Consider the following 21711-nt stretch of genomic DNA (forward strand, 5'->3'; position numbering starts at 1 on the left):
CTAATTTCCAGTCCATATTCTGATTGGAGGAACCTCTGTTCAAAGCACAGAGGAATATGCTGGAAGGCTGATGAACCTGAGTACCATGATGGGTCCTCTTACTGACTACACTCACCTGATGTGTCTCCTGAGATCACAGGCCAGGATTATCCCTGGAATGTATTCCTGAAATGGCAACTGGTTATGAAAATAAGTTGAAAAATTGAAAAAGGAATAAGCAGATAGGTAGAAAGTATATTCATACACATGTGGCAGTAAGCTCTATAGCATTATGACAAGATAACCGAGACAATAAACTTTTCATATGGTAATGTGTATTTTAGTTCATAGTTTCGGAGGTTTTCTTCATGATTGCTTTGCTCTGGTGCTTTGGGAATGTGTTGGTTCTAGAAATGGCAGAATGGCAGAGAAAGCTTGTTTGCCTAATGGTGGCCAGGAAGCAAAGAGAGTGTCAATAGGCAGGCTTTTCAAGAGCTCTTCAAGCATACCCCAATGACCTAACTTGCTTCCACTAAACACTACTCCTAATGGTTCTAGTACCTCTAAATTGTGCCATAGGCTGAAAAGCAAACCTCATACACACAAGCCTATGGAGTCATTGCTGAGATATTACTTTATGTGTATGTGTAAGTTGTAAAAGGTAATGAGGAGGGTAATTTTGTCCATCATCTGCCATAGGAGGGTCTGCCACTATGCTGGGCATCTGACCAATCCATGCCACATGTGTGGTTGACCAGCTCTTAGGTTGTGTTCTTAAATCTATTTACATGTTACCTGGAACAAACTACTTGTTTCTTTAAGCCTTGGTTTTCTTGTTACCCCAAATGGGAAAATATAATTTAAAGAGAAAAGTTCATGAGGTATGTAATTTTATTTTCCCTTTCTATCTGATACCTGTCCTGGTCTGTTAGCTCAACTATTTGCTGTGGGATGGTCTGTATGTCAAATGTGTTGCTCTGATTGGTCAATAAATAAAACACTGATTGGCCAGTGGCCAGGTAGGAAGTATAGGTGGGACCAACAGAGAGGAGAATTGAGAGAACAGGAAGGCTGAGGGAGACACTGCCAGCCGCCGCCATGACAAGCAGCATGTGAAGATGCCGGTAAACCATGAGCCATGTGGCAAGGTATAGATTTATAGAAATAGTTAATTTAAGATGTAAAAACTGGATAGCTAGAAGCCTGAGCCATTAGGCCAAACAGTTTGAATAATATAAGCATCTGTGTATTTATTTTATAAGTGGGTTGTCGGACTGCCGGAGCTTGGTGGGATCTGGAAGAAAACTCTCCAGCTACAAATGGCACCCAGCGGGTTGGCAAGAATTTCCACCTAAAACCTGAGAAAAAAGATTCTAAAATGGAGCTAAAAACAGTTCCTAGTTGTCTCTCTCAAGTTAGCAGCAGCATGTGTGTTTGAGCTACTATCTATTATGGCAGGTTCCTGGCGTGTGCACTAGACCTGCAGTATGGCGGGAATGAAGCCTCTGCAAGTGGCACATTAATACCTTGAAAATTTTAATTCTCTTTTTGAATAAATTTGAGTAAATGGTATGAGTCTGCCAACTCACTTGTCTACACTATGCTGATGTTGCATGTGGATCCAGTCAGGATGAATGAGAGAAGAGAGGAAGTGATCATCAGTGAGATCACACAACTCTGTACAACCTGGAAGGAGTTAGGTATCTCTGGTACCCTTATGACTGGGTGCTTCAGAAATAGTCGCAGTGATCCATGCTTCCTGGTGTACAGGCCCAACATGGACTAGATCTATTGATATCATAGCAGAAGTGATGGGCTATTGCTTCTAAGATAATGTTATGTTAGTCTGCGTTGCAAGTCACCAACTATTACAAACTAGGTAAGCTATAAAGCAGAGGTTTGTCTGGGCTTACGGTTGTAGGCCAAGCTCAAGGTGCTATACTTGGAGATGTATACTTTTATAGTTATGAGGTATAGAGTTCTGGGGCAGCCCAGGTCATCACAAATGAGACAGGAGGACCATGCACATTTCTGTATTTATAATGCCTCCAGGGTTCAGTCATAGAAACTTCATCCCAATGACTTTCTCTAATTCCAATCACCACTCAAAAGCCTTTCTTCTACTTCTAAACAGTAAGATAAAGTTTCTGCCTTTTCAGTACCTCAAACTGAAATTTAAATTCCACTTTAATCTGCATTCAGAGGGTTAAGAAAGAGTGACTTTTGTCTTGCTAGCATCCTTTCTCTGTCTTCCCTGGCTCCCAGGCTTTCATGAAGCAAGCAATCATGGTGGACAGACCACACAGCAAGTGTATCTGAAAGGAACTGAGACTCTCAGGCATCACTGGGGAATCACTCAGCTGTTCCTGAAGGACCAAGTTGTGATGACAGTCATTGTGTAGCTCGGAAGCAGATCTTATCTCATTTGGACTTTGAAAAGACTATGGTGTCAGGCGACATGTGGTTGGGAGCCTATGAGAAATGCTAAATTAGAGGACCCAGTTCATCCATGCCTCAATTTCTGACCCATAGAAAGTGGAAAATAATAACAAAGAATAACATGGTATGATAAGCTGCTAAGTTTTATGGTATTCTGTCCCACAGCAAAAACTCACACATTTTGTGGCTCTGTTCAGTAAAATGGAGCCATGTTCAACAGTCTTCTTAAATATAGCAGGAAAAGCAGGAAAAGCATGGGTGGTATCATTATGTATTTCAATATTGAAACCTTATTTTGGTTGTATTAATAATGATCATAGAAAATTCCACAAGTATGCACAGAGTATCAGTTATGGCTAGCTGCTATGTTGGGAATGTAGGCTGTGAATATAGATATAACATATTTCTTTCCCTTGATGAAGCCATGGTCTTCAAGAGGACACTCAGAGACAGTCTGAAAACAGAATGAGACACATTATGTTATGTGTTTTGAAATATTCACAAAACATTTTGGGAACCCAGATGCATGTAGCAAAATTTCTCACCCAAACAGAGAGCATTTGTAGAACTTTTGGGGGATTCCCTACTCTATTCTAGTGACAATTCTGGTAAGAAAAAAATGAGTTTAAGGACAAAGGCTGAGAACTTGAGATATTTGGGTACAATCCCAAACTAGAGACACTGATTCTTACCACCAATCTTTAGAGCATGCTTCCAACAGGAATCTCACGGCTCCTTTCATTTGTCTATGATCAAATACTTAACAAGGAGCAGTGTCAAAGAAGAAAGGTTTATTTTAGTTCAGAGTTTGAAGGTAAACTCCTCCACAGGGAAGGAATGGCAGAGGAAATGGCACATGGCTATGGTGGCAGAAAAACGAGGCTGCTTGTTCATATCTTGGAGGACTAGGAAGCAGGGCAAGGGAGGAAGAAGGGCAGGCAATAATGCACACACTGATGCATGTCTTTGTTCAGCTTCTGCTGTTGTGATAAAATACTTTGTTAAAAGTAACTTATGGAAGAAAGGGTTTATTTTAGCTCACAGTTCCAGGTTACAGTCCCTCATTGCAGGATGGTCACAGTGTCAATAGCTTAAGAATGGACCACACTGAATCTATTGTCATGAAGCAGAAGAATGAATTATTGCAATCATGCTCAGCGTGGTTTCTCTACCTTTACACAGTTCAGAATTTCCTTCCCAGGGAATGATGCCATCCACAGTGAGCAGGTCTTCCCAACTCAAATAACATAACCAACATACTTCCCCACAGATACACCCACAGGCCAACCTAGTCTAGACAATCCCTCATCTGAGACCCTCTTTCTATGTGATTGACTACATTGTACCATTATGAGTCAAAACTAAAAATTACAATCAACCTTTTTCCAGTTTGGCCGCACCTCCCTCCCAAAGGTTCTATAGCTTTGCAAAACTGGATACCAAATGCTCAAACATGAGTCCAAAGAAATGTGATCTGTATTCCTACCATCTTGGATATTTGGCCTTGGTCACATGGTGAACTCCTTTTACAGCAGCAATTATTTTTAAATGCTGCTCCTAGACTTGCAAATTTCTTCCTCATTTAACTTCCAAGAGCCCCAAATTAAAACTATATGTTCTTATCCAGTAGTGGTGGCTCATGCCTTTAATCCCAGTACTTGGGAGGTAGAGGCTGGAGGGTCCCTGAGTTCAAGGCCAAGGTTGGCCTGGTCTACATAGTGAGTTTTAGGACAGCCAAGGGCTATGTAGAGAAATCCTGTTGAAAACAAAAACAAAAACAAAACAAAAACCAAACAAACCATACACCCTCTTTCATTTCATGTATAGTTAGTATTTATTTAGTCCTTAATTCCATGAAATAAAATAGAGATGCTAGGCCCCCATAAGTTGAGATCAAGACCTGGCTTCGTAGGTATTGGGCTAAAGACAGGATTTGTTGAAATGCTGCTTGAGCAATTATTGGTCACTGGAATTTGACATGGTTCATTAATACACAGAGTCTCCAACTGTGTATCACTATCCACAAAAGGGCTGGGGGCATGGTGACTTAATGAAGGCAGTCATTCAGTGAAGAGGATTCATGGTCTATATCATGACTTCATTGCTAGTAAGTGAATAAGATCTGAATTGTTTATCTACCCCCGGTTGCTCACTAGGCAAGAATTTGCTCCTCAAAGAATGCCTCCACTTGAAATTTCTAATATTCCAGAGCTGTAATATCACAGACCCATGAAAGTCCTATGAGCATCCTTTTGGTCCCCAGATAACCAAGTGTCAGGTGCTCCAGGGCCTCTGTTTTGGCTATTCTTCTGTTAAGTGTGATCTTTATACATTGGTATGTCTTACTTTTTCATTTTAATTCTTTGTTTAGACTTCATGTTCATGAGATCATACTGTCCAAAACTGCATCCCTCTCTTAACTAAACATTCAGACATGCTTGACTCACAGTCATCTCTTAGTACATGTTTTTGAGATGAATCTGGGTGTTGAACAGAGTCTTAGTTGTAGTCAAATACATATACAACACAATCCACTGATTTCGTTGTTTTTAATTTGGTGGTATTAAGTACATGACCACCAACCTATCAATTTCCAGAAAAATTTTAAATCATTAAACTAAACCCTGAATTAATTAAACAATAACTTCTCTAAGCCCTGTCCAGCTCTCTAAAGCCATTGTATCTCAATGAATGTGATTACCCCAGATAACTCACACAAATAAAACACTATTTGTAAGTCTGTTGTCTATCTGCCTCATTATTGTATTTTCAAAGCTCATCCACATTATAGCATTTCATTCATTTAGGCTTAATAATATCATACATGTACGTACATGTTCTGTATTTTGTCTGTAGATGCCTATAAAGATTCCTTTAAGTGATGGTGCCCAAAGCTCTATAATATAGAATGACAGATAAGCCTGGTCACCCCATTGCCTCTCTCTTGATGCCTAAGGAGGAGACTGGACCTGCCTGGACTGAATCTACTAGGTTGAGCTGAATCCCCAGGGGAGTCCTTGCCCTGGAGGAAATGGGAATTGGAGGTGGGCTGATGGGAGGGCGGGAGGAGGGAGGACAGGGGAATCCATGGCTGATTTGTAAAATTAAATTAAATTATAAAATAGAAAAAAAACTGAAAAAAAAAAGAATTCCTAGACTTTCTCTTAGATCTGTGGTAACTGAAAAAACGCAAAATCTTTGGATACAAAATCACTTTTTGTTTTCCAGTACTGTGATGGAAGGTAGAGGAAGAAAGAATTTAGTAAGAGTGTACATACATTATCTTCATAAATAATGAGCAAAAGGAACAAAAGGATTTTGTGTCTCCAAACATTATTTAGATTTTTTTTTTTTTATTAAATAGGTGACTTCAGGCTAAATGCTAACTCTCCCACCTTTTCAGTTGGAAATTAGAAAAAGCTAATTAGAAACAATTGAGAAATCATCTTGCTAGGAGAGATTCTCACTAAGTTTTCTGATGTGAGAGTGACCCAGAGTAGCCATGGACTCAGGATCATTAGAAAGGCTCATCCTAACTTAGCAATAGCAGCTCTTGATTTGACTTCTCTTATCCTGTCCTACTTTTCTTCCTTTGTTTTGTTTTTGCTTGACAAAGTACTCGGTGGTGATTGCCATCTTAAAGGAGATATCCACTAATATTTCTTGTCTTTTGGCCTTACCCTGTTTGTTCCTTTTTGGAAGTGTTTCATCCCACTGTAGCTATCCATGGTGCTTTTAAGACAGTGAACAAGTCTTATGCCCCTTCTGTCTACTCCCTTTGAGTTTATTTCTTCTTTTCCATCAGCTGCTGAAGGCTTAGTCGTACTTCCCTAGTACTGCTGGTTGTGGGTATAGCTACAAGTTCTCACCAGGCTTTCAGAGAGATGGATTTGCATCTCAAGATCCATACAATTCCATTGGAACTCATCCATCTTCTCTCTCTCTCTTTTTTCTTTGCTACATTTGACTTGTTAACAGTCAAGTAATGTTTTCCCCATAATACATTAGGGCAAAACAGAAACCAGAAAGATTCTTACTTAACTTGTCCTGTCTTCAGGGAGGATTGTGGGAAAATGCCTTCTGAGAGAGGCAGGCAGAGTGATCGTTACCCCTATGTGTATGACTTGCCAGTCTCTGGTTAGACCTCTGTGCTCATTCTCCATCAAGTCATGGCTACGTCTAGGGTAGCATGGCACCTCATTTGCTCAGGCTTCAGCAGATTTTAACGGAATTCCTGGGGACCTAGTCACCGCACACAGCCTGGTGTCTGTGGGAAGATGCATTTTGAATACTAGAAGACTGACAAACTCCAGTGTTTGGAAGAGAGCCTGCTCTAAGTTGGAGAATGCTTGAATACCACATTCACAGCTGAATTATATACAGGAGTTTATTTTTAAGATGTGTGTCTATTTCTAAGACATTTAGCTTATATAACAATGAGAATTGGAAGGAAGAATTGATAGAAGTAGAGTCATGGGCTCAGTTGGGAAGGAGACAAGACACGAACATTCCTCATATAGAACATGTTCAGTTCAATGGAAGGAAGGCGGAAGACACGGAGGGAATGCCTAAAATATTCTCCAGGTTTATGAAGGCCATGTGATGTTGGTTTTCTTTTAAGTAGCTTCAAATGGATATGGTTCTTAATTTTGAGATATAAAGTTGAATTCTATAATGACTGGGAAGATTGCATTAAATTATAGGATTTGCCCATGTTTGAAGTCCTCTATTTTCTCTTAATCTGTGGACTTCAGGATTGTGGTGGCTAGTTTTCATGTCAGGCTGATGCAAGGTATGGTCTTCAGGGGAAAACATAATCTTAATCAAGAAAATGCCTTTGTAGTATTGGCTTGTAGGTAAGTCTGTAGGATATTTTCTTGACTGATGATTGATGTGGGAGGGCCTAGCCCATTGTGGGATGTGTTTTCTCTGGGAAGGTGGTCCAGAGTGTATAAGAAAACGAGGATGAGCAAGGCAGTAAGCAACACCCCTCCATGGATTCTGCAACAGTTCCTGCCTTCAGGTTCCTTCCCTGTTTGTGTTCCTGCCCTTCTTTCAGTGGTGGGCTGTGCTATGGAAGTGTAAACTGAAACAATCCCTCTCCTCCCCAAGTTGCCTTTGGTCATGTCCTTTCTCACAGCAATAGAAACCCTGACTAAGACAAGGATGATACAAAAATGAGCAATATCAAAAAATGTACAAGTCCCTACTAGAACCCAAGCCAAACATACTTGACAAACAACAACAACAACAACAACAACAACAACAACAAAAGTGCTTGGAAGTTAAAAATCTATAGTTAGGAGCAACAGGAAAGTCCCAGCACTTGAGAGCCCAAAATCTCAGCTGTCTTTGCACATGAACACATAGGTGCTGGATTAGTTCCCTTTCTTGTTGCTGTGACAAAATATCTGAGCCAAGCAACTTAATTGGAAGAAAATTCCTTTTTGCACATGGGTTAAGAAGGGATGCAATAAACACATCATGGCAGGGAGACATAGAGGCGGGAACTCATGCCATGTCTCTTCAGTCAGGCAGCAGAGAGAGTCAAGGTATGAGGCAGGGCTAAGCAACCTTCTGGCCACTCACCAGTGACCTGTCTAGGATTCACTTCAAGGTCTTCCCTCAGCTGGAGATCTAGTGTTATAACACACAAACCTATAGGGAACTGTTCCTGTTTAAATTAAAATTGTATCTTAGTTGCTTTTGGGTACAGGGTCCCAGATCCTGATTTCATATGGGAAATGGGCCTACCTTTCAGGAGTCAGAAATGACTTTGCATGGGGCCATGTCCAGGTTCCACTTTCCCTGAGTTCTCAGTTCTGCATGGTCCGTGCCATATCCATTGTCCACCAGTCAAGTGTTCAGACCACTGTTACTGAATCTAAAGATGAACCAGTCTAGATTCCCTTCATGTTATTCTACTTCAAACAACTCATTTCAACCTGGCCATTTGTGGGGTTAAATTAATTAATTTCAATTTAATGACTTAACCCAACACTGCAAGCCAGCTCAGGTGGGACCTGAATACAACACCCCAAACATGGGCTGAGCAGCTCGTTTTGGCTGGTACTATGTGCTTAGCTATGGGAAGTTGTGAATATTGTTTCACCGGCCTTTGAGCTGGCAGAGAGCAGCGAGATGAATTTTCTCCCCCTCTCCAACTGTGTGTATTTTATTCATAGACAACCCTTGTATTCTAGACAAAAATAACAAATGTAAATGCTGTTGTTTTTCAGTTGTGAATTTAAAAGAGGTTTAGCTCGGATCCAGTCTTGTATTTGAAATAGTCTTGTTGGTATCCCATGACAACAAGAAAGACACGAAGGCAAAGAGCGCAGGACTTGAATTCTTGGAGAAAGTCAGGCCCTTCTCCGGTGTGCTCCCCTGGTGTCTTAGTTAGGGTTTCTGTTGCTGCGAAGAGACACCATGACCACGGCAACTCTTTCTTATAAAGGGAAACATTTAACTGGGGTGGCTCACTTACAGTTCAGAGGTTCAGACAATTATCATCGGGGTGGGACAAGGCAGCATGCAGGCAGACATGGTGATGGAGAAGTAACTGAAAGACATGGTGCCAGAGAAGCAGCTGAGAGTCCTACATCTTGCAGGCAAATAGGAAGTAGTTTGTCTCACTGGGTGTGGCTTGAGCATAGATGAGACCTCAAAGTTTGCCTCTACAATGTCACACTTCCTCTGACAAAACCACACCTACTCCAACAAGGCCACACCTCCTAATAGTGCCACTCCCTTTGGGGGACATTTTCTTTCAAACAACTGCACATGGCATCCATACCTGCTTCATGGGCCTTAGGAAGAAAGTCCTTCCACAGCTTCCTTCCAGGAAGGGCAAGATTTCTCCTGCAATATGAAATGTAGCTTCCTCCCTTTCCTTCCTTCCTTCCTTCCTTCCTTCCTTCCTTCCTTCCTTCCTTCCTTCCTTCCTTCCTTCCTTTCCTCTTTCTTTCTTTTTCTTTCTCTTTCTCTTTCTCTTTCTTTCTTTTCTCTCTCTCTCTTTCTTCTTTCTTTCTTTCTTTCTTTCTTTCTTTCTTTCTTTCTTTCTTTCTTTCTTTCTTTCTTTCTTTCTTTCTTTCTTTCTTTCTTTCTTTCTTCTTTCCTCCCCCCTCCCTCCCTCTCTCCCTCTCTCTCTTTGTTTCTTTCCTTCCTTCCTTCCTTCCTCCCTCCCTCCCATCCTCCCTCCCTCCCCCCCTCTCTCTTTCTTTCTGTGTGTATGTGGGGTGTGTGTGTGTGTGTGTGTGTGTGTGTGTGTGTGTGTGTGTGTTGTTCATGTGGATGCCAGAGGACAAAATCAAGTTTTGTTCCCTAGGACCCTTTAACTTGTCTCTTTATAGTGTCTTTCATTAGCCGCTGGAACTCATTGATTAGGCTAGGTTGATTGGCCAACAAGACCCAGGGATCTGCCTGTCTCTGCCTCTCCAACCACGAGTTTGCAAGCATGTCTGCCACCATATCTGGATTTTTATATATCTGCCAGGGATTCAACTCAGGTCTTCGTGCCTGCATGGTGAACACTTTACCAACTGCACTATCTCCCTAATTTCTGGTGCATAGCTTTCTATGTTTAACCTTGATATAGGTACATGTCAGTTCTCATGAGACTGGCTACGAGAGACAAGTCTGCTGCCAGGGAAGGCATGAGGCCAGAAAGGGGTCAGGTTTGAATACTTCCTGCAGATCATAATGCACTAAAGTTGTTCTGGTAGCATGGTAATAATCCTTTGTTACAAAGCAGGTGAGTAGGGCCTAGAGAGATGGCTCAGCTGTTAAGAGCACTGGTTATTCTTCCAGATGACCCAGGTTCAATTCCCAGCATCCATATGGCAGCTGACAGCTGTCTGTAACTCCAGTTCTAAAAATCTGACACTCTCATACAGACATACATGCAGGTAAAACACTAATGCATATAAAATAAAAATAAGTAAATTTTAAGAAAAGAAAAAGAAAAAACCTAAAGCAGATGAGTGGTTTGAGCAGCTTATACGAGCTAGATAATTGGCATCATTCTACTTAGCCAGTGGTGGCTGGCATGGGAGTAGAAAGGGGCTACTGGCAGCTTCCGTTACTTGCTGGACCATGTTCAGCCTATAGCACTTCAGTTTCATCATTGATCTTGGCTCAGCAGGTTGACCTTTCTGCACCTCAGCTCCATAAGCCGGCAGAGCCTGAAACAGGCAGTGTAGTTGTATTTTTCCTTCAACATCAGCACCCATCTCAGCCATCAGCATAAGCGATGAGGTAAATACATGCGAGGCTCTCTACTAACTGCTTGTCATGATCTCATTTCATCTTTGTTACGATTTTACAGGAAGGTGCATGCTCCATTTTTCAAATGACAACCTGGCTGGATGTATAGGCCAAACCTACCCAACCCTCAAACTCCTTCCCTCACGTCCACTGACTCAGCTCCTGGAACTGGGTTTCTGAGTCTTCTCTGGTGCCACCGTCCATTTCTTTGGAATGGACAGAATGATGTCCTGAAATCCAGGCCACTTGGGTTTGGCTTGAGTCCTTCATCAGGGCTTTGTGATTATGAATCCACTCCTTTTCTCCCAAACTGATGCCGTCTTCCTAGCTCTGAATTAACCAAACACTCCGTGGTGCTCTCTGAAACACCTGTTACACGCCTGTTATGCAGCCATCCCAATGCCATCCACATCCTCTGAGCTGTGGTTCTAAGGTCCTCAGGTCTGACTGGAGTCAAGGCTAATGTTAGCACAGCTTTTCTAGGGCTCTTTAGTCCCTGATTTATAGTTCTGGGCTTCCTCCCTTTTATCTGCCCTGCACTGAGTGTTTAGCACGATTCCCACCCAAGTTCCCCAAACGTACTCGGAGCCTGTGGGAAAGAATATAGTGGAACATGGTGATCTCATCCCAGAGTGGAAGGTGACCCAGGGGTCAAGCCAGCAGGGGGTGGGATTGGGGTTGTGCAGGAAAGCACTATAAATACAGCTTTTGTTTTATTCATATGTTCCTTTCCACCCTCTCTTATTTCTCTGCTTGTGGAGAGCTCTTGAGTACAAAGCCACAGGGGAGAGAGGCCTTTTCACCAAGTTGGCCCAATCTTGTTCTGCTTCTGCTCCTCATAGGATTTGGTTGTTTTCCATCTTAATTATGCTCCTTGCATTAGTGGCTGGCGGGCACACAACCTTTGAAGGAGTTTATCTTACAAACCCACTCTCTCCTGAGAAAAGCAATTCAATGGCAGAACTGTGAGACTTCCAGGGATGGTTATGTGTGTGTGTACGGATGTGTGGGTGAGCATTGTGTGTATATGCAAAGCATGTGTGTATTTGTGTGTTCATGCGTGCATGCATGTTTGGCCTTCTGTGTTTTGTATACATGGGCATATATGAACATGTATATATGTGTATGTACCTGCACATGGGTGTGTGCTTGTATGCCTGTGTGTGTACATGTGCATATATGCCTGTGTATGTGTCTCTCTGTGTGCTTGTTTTATGTACCTGTGCATGCATGTATGTGCATGCCTATGTATAGACAGTGGTGCAGGTGGTGGTAGTTGCCTTCTCATTGGACATTTCCACTGGGGAAACCAGAGATTGCACGAGTGTACTGGACCTTTTTACAGACCCACTGGCCTTAAGTCTCACTAACTAAATGGCGATTTGTGATGCCACTATTAAACCAACTCAGGATAGTGGTGACAAGATGAAGAGGAGCTGGGGCTTGATAGTGGGTTAAACAGTTGTGGCGCCATGAGTGTGGGTGATGGTTGTCTCACTTCACTCCATCCACTGCTTCAATCTGGCAGTGATGCACAAAGCGAGTCCTCTCTCTCTCTCTCTCCTGTCTGACTTCATCCTTCTCTTTGGTGACGTCCACCCCTGGTTCAAATTGTCTAGCTCTTACCAAGCTTGTCCACTGACTCTGTGGCCAGGCATAGCACTCTGTCTACACATAGCAGCTGTTTAACCAATGCACTGAATACATGAACACATAGTTCATTCTTGAGTATATCTGCTAAGCTGGGATGCTCCAAGAGCTTGGTATTAAACTTTTCTTGGGCTAAAGTTGTTTTATTTCAAGGGTATTCTAATGAATGTGGCTTTTCAGTCACCTGGCCAGTTACTTGTTTGTCCATACCTGTTTGTCACAAGCACTCACATAACCACACTCAGATCTTCTATGTACTTGGCCAGATGCCCCCAAACAGCCTATCTAAAAATGGTGTCACTTTTGTCCTCTAATAATATAAAATTAGTAGCTACTTTTTAGATTATAAACAGTGAGGAAGAGAGTCAGTGAAAAAATGAAGAAATTTTAGATCTAGCTTGTAATAAAATTAGTCATCTCAAAGCATAAAAATGTGATGTCTTTAATAAATATCCATGCTGTGGCCTCTTGCTATCTTGTATCCTCCAGAAGGTGAACCAGTTGGGAAAGAGGTCTAACATTTCTGACCCTCTTATGGCTAGAGGTCAGGCAGGAAGGGTCTCTCCAGTACTACACTAGCATCAGGAACCCTTAGAGGGGAATAGTGACTCAGTGTCTCTGTGGGATTCTTGTGGGCCCCAACTTTTCAGCAACTTCTAAAGCTCTAAGATGGGACTGAATATGCTGTTCCATGTTTATATAAAAGGAGAGCCTAATGAGGAGAGTGGGGCATGCTAGAGTTCAGCTATGTCCAGAATCAAAAGTCCTGCTTCTCAGCTCAGCTCCAGCTAGCCATGAAAGAGGAGTCTTGGCCTTAGGTCAGTGCTAAGGTGCTTTCATACTCCATTCTTCTCTCCACTTACTTCCTGTCTCTCTCCAACCAGGAAGGTGGAATATTTAAACTTCTGATAAACTCCAAAGAAGTTGACCTTTCAATCAGCACTGTTATTTCTGGAGTCTTCTCCCACTATATAAATAGTCATGCCGAAGACCTAGAATGACCACTACTACTGTGCCTGGGAAGGCTAGACAAGAGTTTCTTGGACTCCATGATGACGACTGCTCTGACAATTTATCGGTTTGCTCTAGCCAGGTAATTAGAAGGAAGACAACACAGGACGCATTGAACTTCGGTGTGACTTTACAGTCTAAGGAATACCCAGCAGGACAGAACTGGAGACAACAGGACTTCTCTATTGTAGAAGTAATGGCAGGTCAGAACCCATCAGGGAGATAAGGAGATTGCACCAGAGTGAACTAGAAGATTCTCAGGGTGAATGGGATAACTTCCAAGGTTAGAATAGTGTGTCACTCCAGCAAGAGAGCTGGAGGGAAGAAGGCGTGTGCGCTCATGTCTCATGTCAGGTGAGAAAGTGCGGGAGTGATATAAATTTGGCCTTAAGTCTTTCCTGTTGGGTGATATGTCCCCATATTAGGCCAGAACCTCCTTCCTCCACTTTGTCTTTCCCTAGGGGGTGAGATCTATAGTTAAGCCAGGTTTACTTCCGACATAAGGCACAGGGCCAGTGCTAGCTCCTCACCTCTACTCAAGCACTACTCTCTTTCTTTATCCACATCACAACCGACTAGTCTCCCACCCTGGGCCAGGCTCAAGCATCCATGGACGTTCATCACTCAGTGGCCACCCCACTTGCATCCTCTCATAGCAAGCTTAGCTATATCTCCATCTACACCACCTCTATTTGATTCTCTTTGTACTCACCAGTCAGAGACAGTGTCACAGGGAGCTTAGATTAACTGCTGATTATTTCACAGGTCACTCACTCTGATTTCTGAGGTTTGTCTCACTTTTTATATTTTTCAGGTGGAGATCTTGATGGTGACCCAACAGAAGTCCCTGTCATCTTTGTTGATTGATGATTTGGTGTCCCATTCCTTTGCCACCTTACTTATCCATCTCCAAATTTCTATGGACTCTTGTGGTGAGGTTAAGTCTACATTTGCTTGTTTTACATGGTGACATGTCTTGGGCGTTGATTTTCTTAGCTATCTTTTGGTTATTCAGGACAGACTCCAATGTGTCAAAATACCTACAATGCCTTGGCCCTTCTGAGCAAAGAATTAACTTTCATCTGTGTGTCATGTTTGTAATTTCTGTTGAATCAGCTTTGTGCCATTAATCTATCTGAACAGTTAGCCAGGTGTTGGCTGCATCCTTCGGGACGAGAAAGGACAGTCTATGATTACCAAGCCCTAAGGCTGTCTAGAATGGAGACGTGGAAGGACTGGATACCCCATAAAAAGTGCTAGAAGGAGAGGCAGGCATGTGGCAAAAGTCCACTGTCTCATCGATACAATAATGACAGTCTATACTACTGTGATATATCGAGAGAGGGGCCTTGGCAGGTGGAGCCAAGGTGCCCCATAGCGGTGGGTGAGAGACAGAGACGCCATGCAGACAGTGCTCAGTGGAGAGTTTTATTTGGTGGGGAGAAGGGGAGAAGGAAAGAGAGGGAAAGAGAGAAAGAGAGAGACAGAGAGAGAGGAGAGAGACAGAGACAGAGACAGAGAGAGGAGAGAGAGAGAGAGACCAAATGTAAGATGGCAAAGGGGGTCAAGACAGCTCTCAGACTTCTGTAGGAAGCTTTAGCTTGTCTACAATGGTAGTCAGAGGGTCCCAGAAGGAAGAGAGGGCAGGTTTCATTGAGAAAGAAGTAGCCAAATCTCTGTTCACATCACAGTTGCTAAGGTCCACTGGCCAAAGCAAATCTCATGGCCAAGCCCTGAAGAAAAGGACAGAAAAAGATATCAATGTCTCATTTTGCAATATCTCAGAAATGAGAGCAGAGTACTGTTTGCTAATTGGGTACCAGGGGCAAGCTGGGGCTTTCACCAGACACTCATTGCTTTATAGTCTCCTGATTTATCCTTCTCCTGTAAATGATCTAGGCATTGTGTCTGTGATGGCTCTTCTCGGTGGCCCACTTGATTGTCTCTAGAATCACCTGACAGATGACTTCCCAGTGGGGCTGTGAAAGCATTTTCAGGAAGACTCCTCCAGAGTGACGGAGCCTGACAGCAGCTGAGGCCTAAAGAGTTATGAGGGAAAAGCAGTGGTGCATGTCTGTAGTCGCTTCTTGCTTGTGAGTGCATCTGCCCTTTGTTGCTGTTAGAACCCACTTCCTTGGTCCTCCCAGGTAGCCCGAAGACCAGTGACTCTTCAGGCATCATCCAGACCTTCAGTGCCGCATTACAACTACTGAGGCACCCAGCTTTTGTGGACTGAGCAGCTATTGGGTTCTTAGCTTCTCCAGTTGCAGATGGCCATTGTTGGACGACTGAGGTCCTATCACAAGCCCATGCCATTAGTCTCTTTTCATAATATATGTTCTTTCCATGAATTTTATTCTTTCAGAGAACCCTGGCCAACACTGTCTTAACTGCTGCTGTGTCGGATGTAGACTTTGCTCTCTGATGGTTCAGATTTGAGTTACTGAACTATACCAACATTATATATAAACAGCCACTTGCTGTTCTGGAAACCCACATTGGCATGCAGGCATGCCCAGGGCATAACACAGAGACAGAAGAAAGTACCAACTCAGAAAGGGGGTCATGGAAAGAGGGTTTCCTGGATGAAGAACTGCCTTAGCTGAGTCCCAAAGAACATGATGAGAATGGGGTTTTCTGGGCATAAGAAGGGAGTTAAACAGCCATGAAAGGCCAACAGTGATTGGATGTCAAGCTTGAAAGGATGAACCTGGGTTTTGGTCAACTCTCTTGCTTCAAGCAATGGTTGATTATGAGCACTATAGCCATCTGCACGTGTATATACTGTGGTGGCTGGGATCAAGGGAGCCTTGTTGTATGGAGAAGGCTATGAGTAGAGTTAGTCTGTACCTGAATTCTATGCCTGAGGCTTTCCATAGTATGTTCTCTGACCCCCATCAAACTGGGGACTAGAGTCATATGGTCAGTGTAAACTGACAGCCTGGGCAGAGCCTTGGGGCTTCTGTATTGGAAATATTCTCCTATTTTTTTCCATACAGACTGTGTCCTTCAGGGACAACTGGGCATGAGGATATCATTCACTACTGCACTCTCTGTGTAGGGGAGGGGAGTGAGGAGAGAAAAAAGAATCTCAAAAAATGTGTATATTTATCCTGGTCTGGCCTTAAGAAAACACAGCCACCGATCCATCAAAAATGAATTTGAGTTTGGATAACATTAGCGTTTAAGGCAATGCTCTTCTCTTGTATTGATTCTCTGTGGGTTGAAATGGAAACAATTTTAGAAATGTAGTCTTAGGTTTCCTTAATCTTCGTGGCTCAGGGAGGAAAAGGCTGTTGTCACTTGTGCTAATAACCACAAGAAACAGGGTACTAAAGTGCTTAGCTGGAAAACGAATTCCAGGAGCTAGCCCTGGTCATGCCTCCAGGGAGAATGCTTCCTAAAAATTCTGCCTTTCTTCTTTCCTTCAAGAGAGTTGCCTTAAAGGGCAGAGCCATTTGGGAAGGAGACAATAACTTGTGGAATTAAGGATTCCCAGGACTTGCAGAGTCAGCATGGGGCGCTGGCCCCAGAATGAGGTCAGGTCCTAATTGGCACTGTCGAGAGAGGGAGAGAAGGATTGTTTGTACATTTGATTTTGGAAGCCCAAGGGGCAGCTCTGCTACCCATCATTCAAAACAGACCTTCTCTTCTTTCTTTCAAATAAAACTTTTGATTGGAATTCTCTAGATTAAGGCATTGATGATATCTTGTCACATGTGCATGAGTTTTGATTATTTTAGCATGAAGTATACATCAAGTTAGTACTGCTCACCTCCCAGGGTTCTGAGATGGAGATAGAGATCAGGGGAGGGAGAAAGGTACATGCATGACAGCCCGCAAGGGTTAGAGAGCTCAGAAGGTGTATGGATTTGGTATCTAAATGCCATTAAGCTGGTTATTCCCCTAGGAGCTCTGGTCCTTCTGAAAAAAATAATCATTGTTTCTGTAACTTAGGTGGGGCCATCTAAAGTCTCAACATTGGAAGTCTTGGATCCCAACTCTTTAACTTGAGGAGGAGAGGGCAATGTCAGAAAGAATTAGCATCTCAACTGGGGTGAGGATAGAAGAGAATGATCTTCTCCCCTCAACTGTCTCTACTTGACCTTTCCGCTCTTGTGAGTATTTGCATAAAAATGGACTTCTTCTGAATAAAATGTGGGTGTAATTTGCAGTGTCACCTGGGGAACAATCTGTCCTGTGGCCTTTTCTCCGTTTGTCACCTGAGGTTTGTCACATTGCACCCTCATGCTTCTCACCTGCCCACTTGTCTTGACCCAGATCTGGGGAACCAGAATGTGAGAGGAAGGTGGAAGGTAAGGATGAACAGTCTCATCTTCTGGGACACTAAGGTAGGTCTGCATCCTTCTTCCCTCTGGAGAGGCTTCTTGTCCTTCCTGGCCACTACAGCCCTTGTCTGCAGCCATGTACCTTCTTAGCCACTCCTTTCTTGTTGCTATGACTAATTTGCCAACAGCAAGATCCTTCATTTCCTTCAGGGGCCTATATTGGTGTGTTCTATGAACACAAGATTCAACCCAGAGGTATGCATCAGACACAAGAACCTACAGCTATAATGGCCCCCTGAATTCCTGAATCCCAAGACCAGAGCCCTTGCAAGTCAGCCTTTCCCACCACTTCAGTCTGGGATTTTAGAGTGAAAGTTGAATACTCCATTGACATTGGGGAGTTGGGGTTCAGACCAGCATCATCCTGGGCTTCCAAGAGCAGGAATACGAGAGATCAGGGCTAGATGAGGCTATGATGGAATGAAGTCTTGTGAGGCCTTTCAAAATCCAGGACAAATCTAGCATCTGGCCCTGACTGGTAAGAACTCCTGGTTCCTTCTATTAATGAGAAACATTCCCTCTTCTTTGTCTGGTTTAAGAACTTCAAAAAAATTGAAGCTTCTGCTCATTTGGGCCAATCCAAGAAAGAATTACTGTTGTTGGTATAATTTCTGTGGAGCTATTTTTAATTAGCTCATAAAATTCAAACAGAGAATATAATATATCCAGCTAATTGCCATCATCCTAATTTGGTCATAGTTTGGGTGCTCATCCCTTTGAAGGTTGGTGACCAACACAGAGATTGGTTTTTTTCCCCCTCTGAACTAAGTTTTTAACCATAGATTTGATCCAGTTAGCTGACAGAAGCTAGCAAGACCCCTTGGATGGGTTGTTGTCATGGAAGGCATACAAATATCAACCTGACCAGAGTGGCAGAGGCTCCAAGCACAGTCAGAATCTGTGGCCATTTACTTGCTGTTGCCAAGGAAATCTTAGCTCCTCTCTTCACATCTAACACTGTAGCCTTCTGTGGCTTGTCCATCTGTCCTTCTGGCTCAGGGGTCCGGGTGTGTATTGTCATTCTTGGCACATCCTCAAGATCCACTGATGTTTTGTAGAATAAATCAATGCATGCTGCCTAGATTATAATAAAACTATCCCCTTTCTACTCATGTATATTATAAGTATATTTAAAATGGGAATGCTCTATAAAAATATAAAATGCCCAAGGATCAGGCACACAGTTTTATATGATTAAATGTCCATTGATTTACTGCTTGGTAAGTACAGAGAAATGTCATAGAAAATAGAGTGTATGGCTAGACAGGTCTCCTAATGGGACTTTTGGAAGTCTTTAGGCAACTTATGCAATATTAATAATATTATATATTGTTGCATATGATATATTAATAATGATTACATGTCCATATTTTATCTGTCTCTATATATTTACATTTAATGTGAAACTGGGCAAGTGGGCTAATAAACAAAACACACAATTGTTATAATATAGGCCTCATAATCAAGCATGGATTCATTTGACTATAATGAAAAATATGGCCATATTAAATCTCATTAATGCAAACTCCGCTAATTCAGGTAGCAATCACTCAGACCCAAGGAGCTGAGGTTTGCTTTTGTTATTTGAAAATATTTCTATAAAGCCAATGGACAATGTCTGAAGGAAATGGCTGTCTGGCTGTCACATTTTGACCAGTACTGATGCTCCAGAAGGCTTCTGTCACTTCTTCTCCCCCTTGTCCAGACTCAGCATCTATTCTGTGCATGCTCCTTTCTCCCATAACCCTTAGCATAGTACATTGTAAACAATTTGCAAGAGATGGGAACCCCTTGAGGGGAACACCACTGGGCCCTTTTCCCTGTATCTCCAGCTCATAGCCTGCCTAAATAAATGTTTGTTCAGTGAATAAATAGAGGAGAGCTTCCACAGACGCAGTCTTACATAAAAATGAGCACTGTGTTCATTACAGAGATTATCCTAGGAATAAGGCATCATGTTTGTATGCCAAATGCTGTACAAATTATTTTCTTAGATCTAGTATTATTTCTAAAGAGTAAATGTTAAAAAGTCAACTTGGTAGGAGTAAACCCAGTTGTTTCTTGAGTGGTTAATTCATTGATAATTAGATACTATTTTGTCTTACTTTCTTCCCTCACTTCCAAGTCTCATGTCATGAAGAGTAAATTTGTCAGTCAGTGAAAGAGTAGTAAGTGAATGCTCCAGGGTCCCTCCTCATTGTGACTCAGGTCCTTCACTTGGTGATGTGTCAGATCACCTTCTCATAGGACTAGGTGTAGAAAAGGAGACCATGAGAGGAATTGGTGAGGATAAACATGGCTAGAACTGAGGTCTGCTAGAACAGCTTTTCATGGGCAAATCTAGGACCAAACACACTTTTGCAGGAGACAGTGTCTCATGGTGGATGTGGAGGAGCTTCCTTGATGGTGTCCTGACAATATTAGTAATTTATATTTAGATATTCGGCCGATGGTTAGCGTTGGAGATGTATTAGGTGGAGTACAGAATATCTGAAAAAGAGGATATAGCTCAGTCGTCAATTGACCCTGGCTAGTAAGAGGGACCCAAGGAACACTAGCAAGTGCTAAGGTTTGGCTCTATATGCAGAGTTCCCACAAATTAGGACTATATGAGTGAGTGAGATGTCACCCCATTCCCAAAAGGCACGGACAGCAGGGAATATCTTTAGGTGAAAAGGAGAAGACAATAAATTTGCAACCACTGAGATGGAATTAACTAGTTGTCCAGTTAGTGCTATGACATGTAGCCAAAGTAAGGTACAACATGAAGCTGAGTCTTCTAAGTACTTATGCAGTATTAATACTTATATTGAGTATCTAAGAATATGAACTAACTCACTGAATTTCCTCTGCTCGTCACTTGTCTCTAAGGAAAAGGTCGGGGTAGCCTATCTGTAGTCAGGAGGTAGAAGAACATTCATGTGTTAGGGATGGGTTGATGTCAGAATTGGTGGGATAGCTATTAATTTGACAAGAACACTTCTGAGGACTAGAAAAGCTAACCAGCGACAGGAAACTGCTGCCCAAGGCACCAGAAAGATAATCAAATGCTCAGTGCTCAGGAGAAAAAAAATACAACAAAACAACTAGACTTATAAGCACTAGTAAACCACTCCCAACTTGGGTTGGAGTTCTCGAAGGCTGTATTGTAGGAAAATGAGTAAATTATAAGTAAAACAACAATAACAACAACGACAACAAGAGCACCCAAGACTCCAGGCAATTTGTGCCACTGAGTACATCAGGATGTCTCAGTATATAAAACTGGTTAAAATAATCCTAGATTGCTACTCTCAAATTTTTGGTAATAGCAAATAAAAAATCATTTGTGGGGGGAAGATAATGCCATTCTAAATTTTCAATTATTTCTACAAATAAGTAATTTTTCAAATATAGTATCTAGTACTCCATCAAAGATTGTTAGATGTGTAACAAGACAAAATTAACATGGGCAAGGACATGACCACAGAACAAGAATCATAGAATCTATATACATATTGAAAATACCAGGCATAGGCTTAAATATATATATAATATTGAATTTATTAAAATAAGATAAGTATTACAGACAGAAAAGAAGAAACTATAGAATTGATACAACAGATCTGAAAAACTAAATATATAGAAATTATATAAATAACTGAAAGTATATTTTAACTCAAGATCTTTATTGAATGATTTCCCTTAAGATTAGACACAGCTGAAAAAGAGTCAGTTAATTGCAATATATGTTAAAAAAAATTCTGGTGCAAATCAAAATGACTCTGAGATATCATCTTACACCTGTCAGAATTGCTAAGATCAAAAACACTGATGACAGCTTATGTTGGAGAGGATATGGAGCAAGGGGAACACTTCTCCACTGTTGGTGGGAGTACAAACTTATACAGACACTTTGGAAATCAGTATGGTGGTTTCTCAGAAAACTGGGAATCAATCTTTCTCAAGACCCAGCTATAGCACTCTTGGGCATATCCCCAAAGGATGCTCAATTATACCACAAGGACACATGCTCAAC

The 21711-nt window shown here is 42.1% G+C and overlaps 1 long non-coding RNA gene across 4 annotated transcripts in view; it reads left to right on the plus strand.

Annotated features, from left to right (window-relative positions):
* LOC114691664 overlaps positions 1–20880 on the plus strand; it is a 29899-nt gene extending 9019 nt beyond the window's left edge. Inside the window, exons 2-5 of one of the 4 annotated variants that reach the window (XR_005089479.1) lie at positions 13218–13426; positions 14159–16883; positions 17302–17401; positions 17520–20880. This is a non-coding gene — a long non-coding RNA (uncharacterized LOC114691664). Of the gene's footprint in view, positions 1–13217; positions 13427–14158; positions 16884–17301 lie in introns of all 4 variants that reach the window. The other 3 variants (XR_005089478.1, XR_005089477.1, XR_005089480.1) reach the window with 3 other exon arrangements.
* Positions 20881–21711: the final 831 nt, after the last annotated feature.

This window comes from Peromyscus leucopus, chromosome 19 (assembly GCF_004664715.2).
Source record: "Peromyscus leucopus breed LL Stock chromosome 19, UCI_PerLeu_2.1, whole genome shotgun sequence".
NCBI lineage: Eukaryota > Metazoa > Chordata > Mammalia > Rodentia > Cricetidae > Peromyscus > Peromyscus leucopus.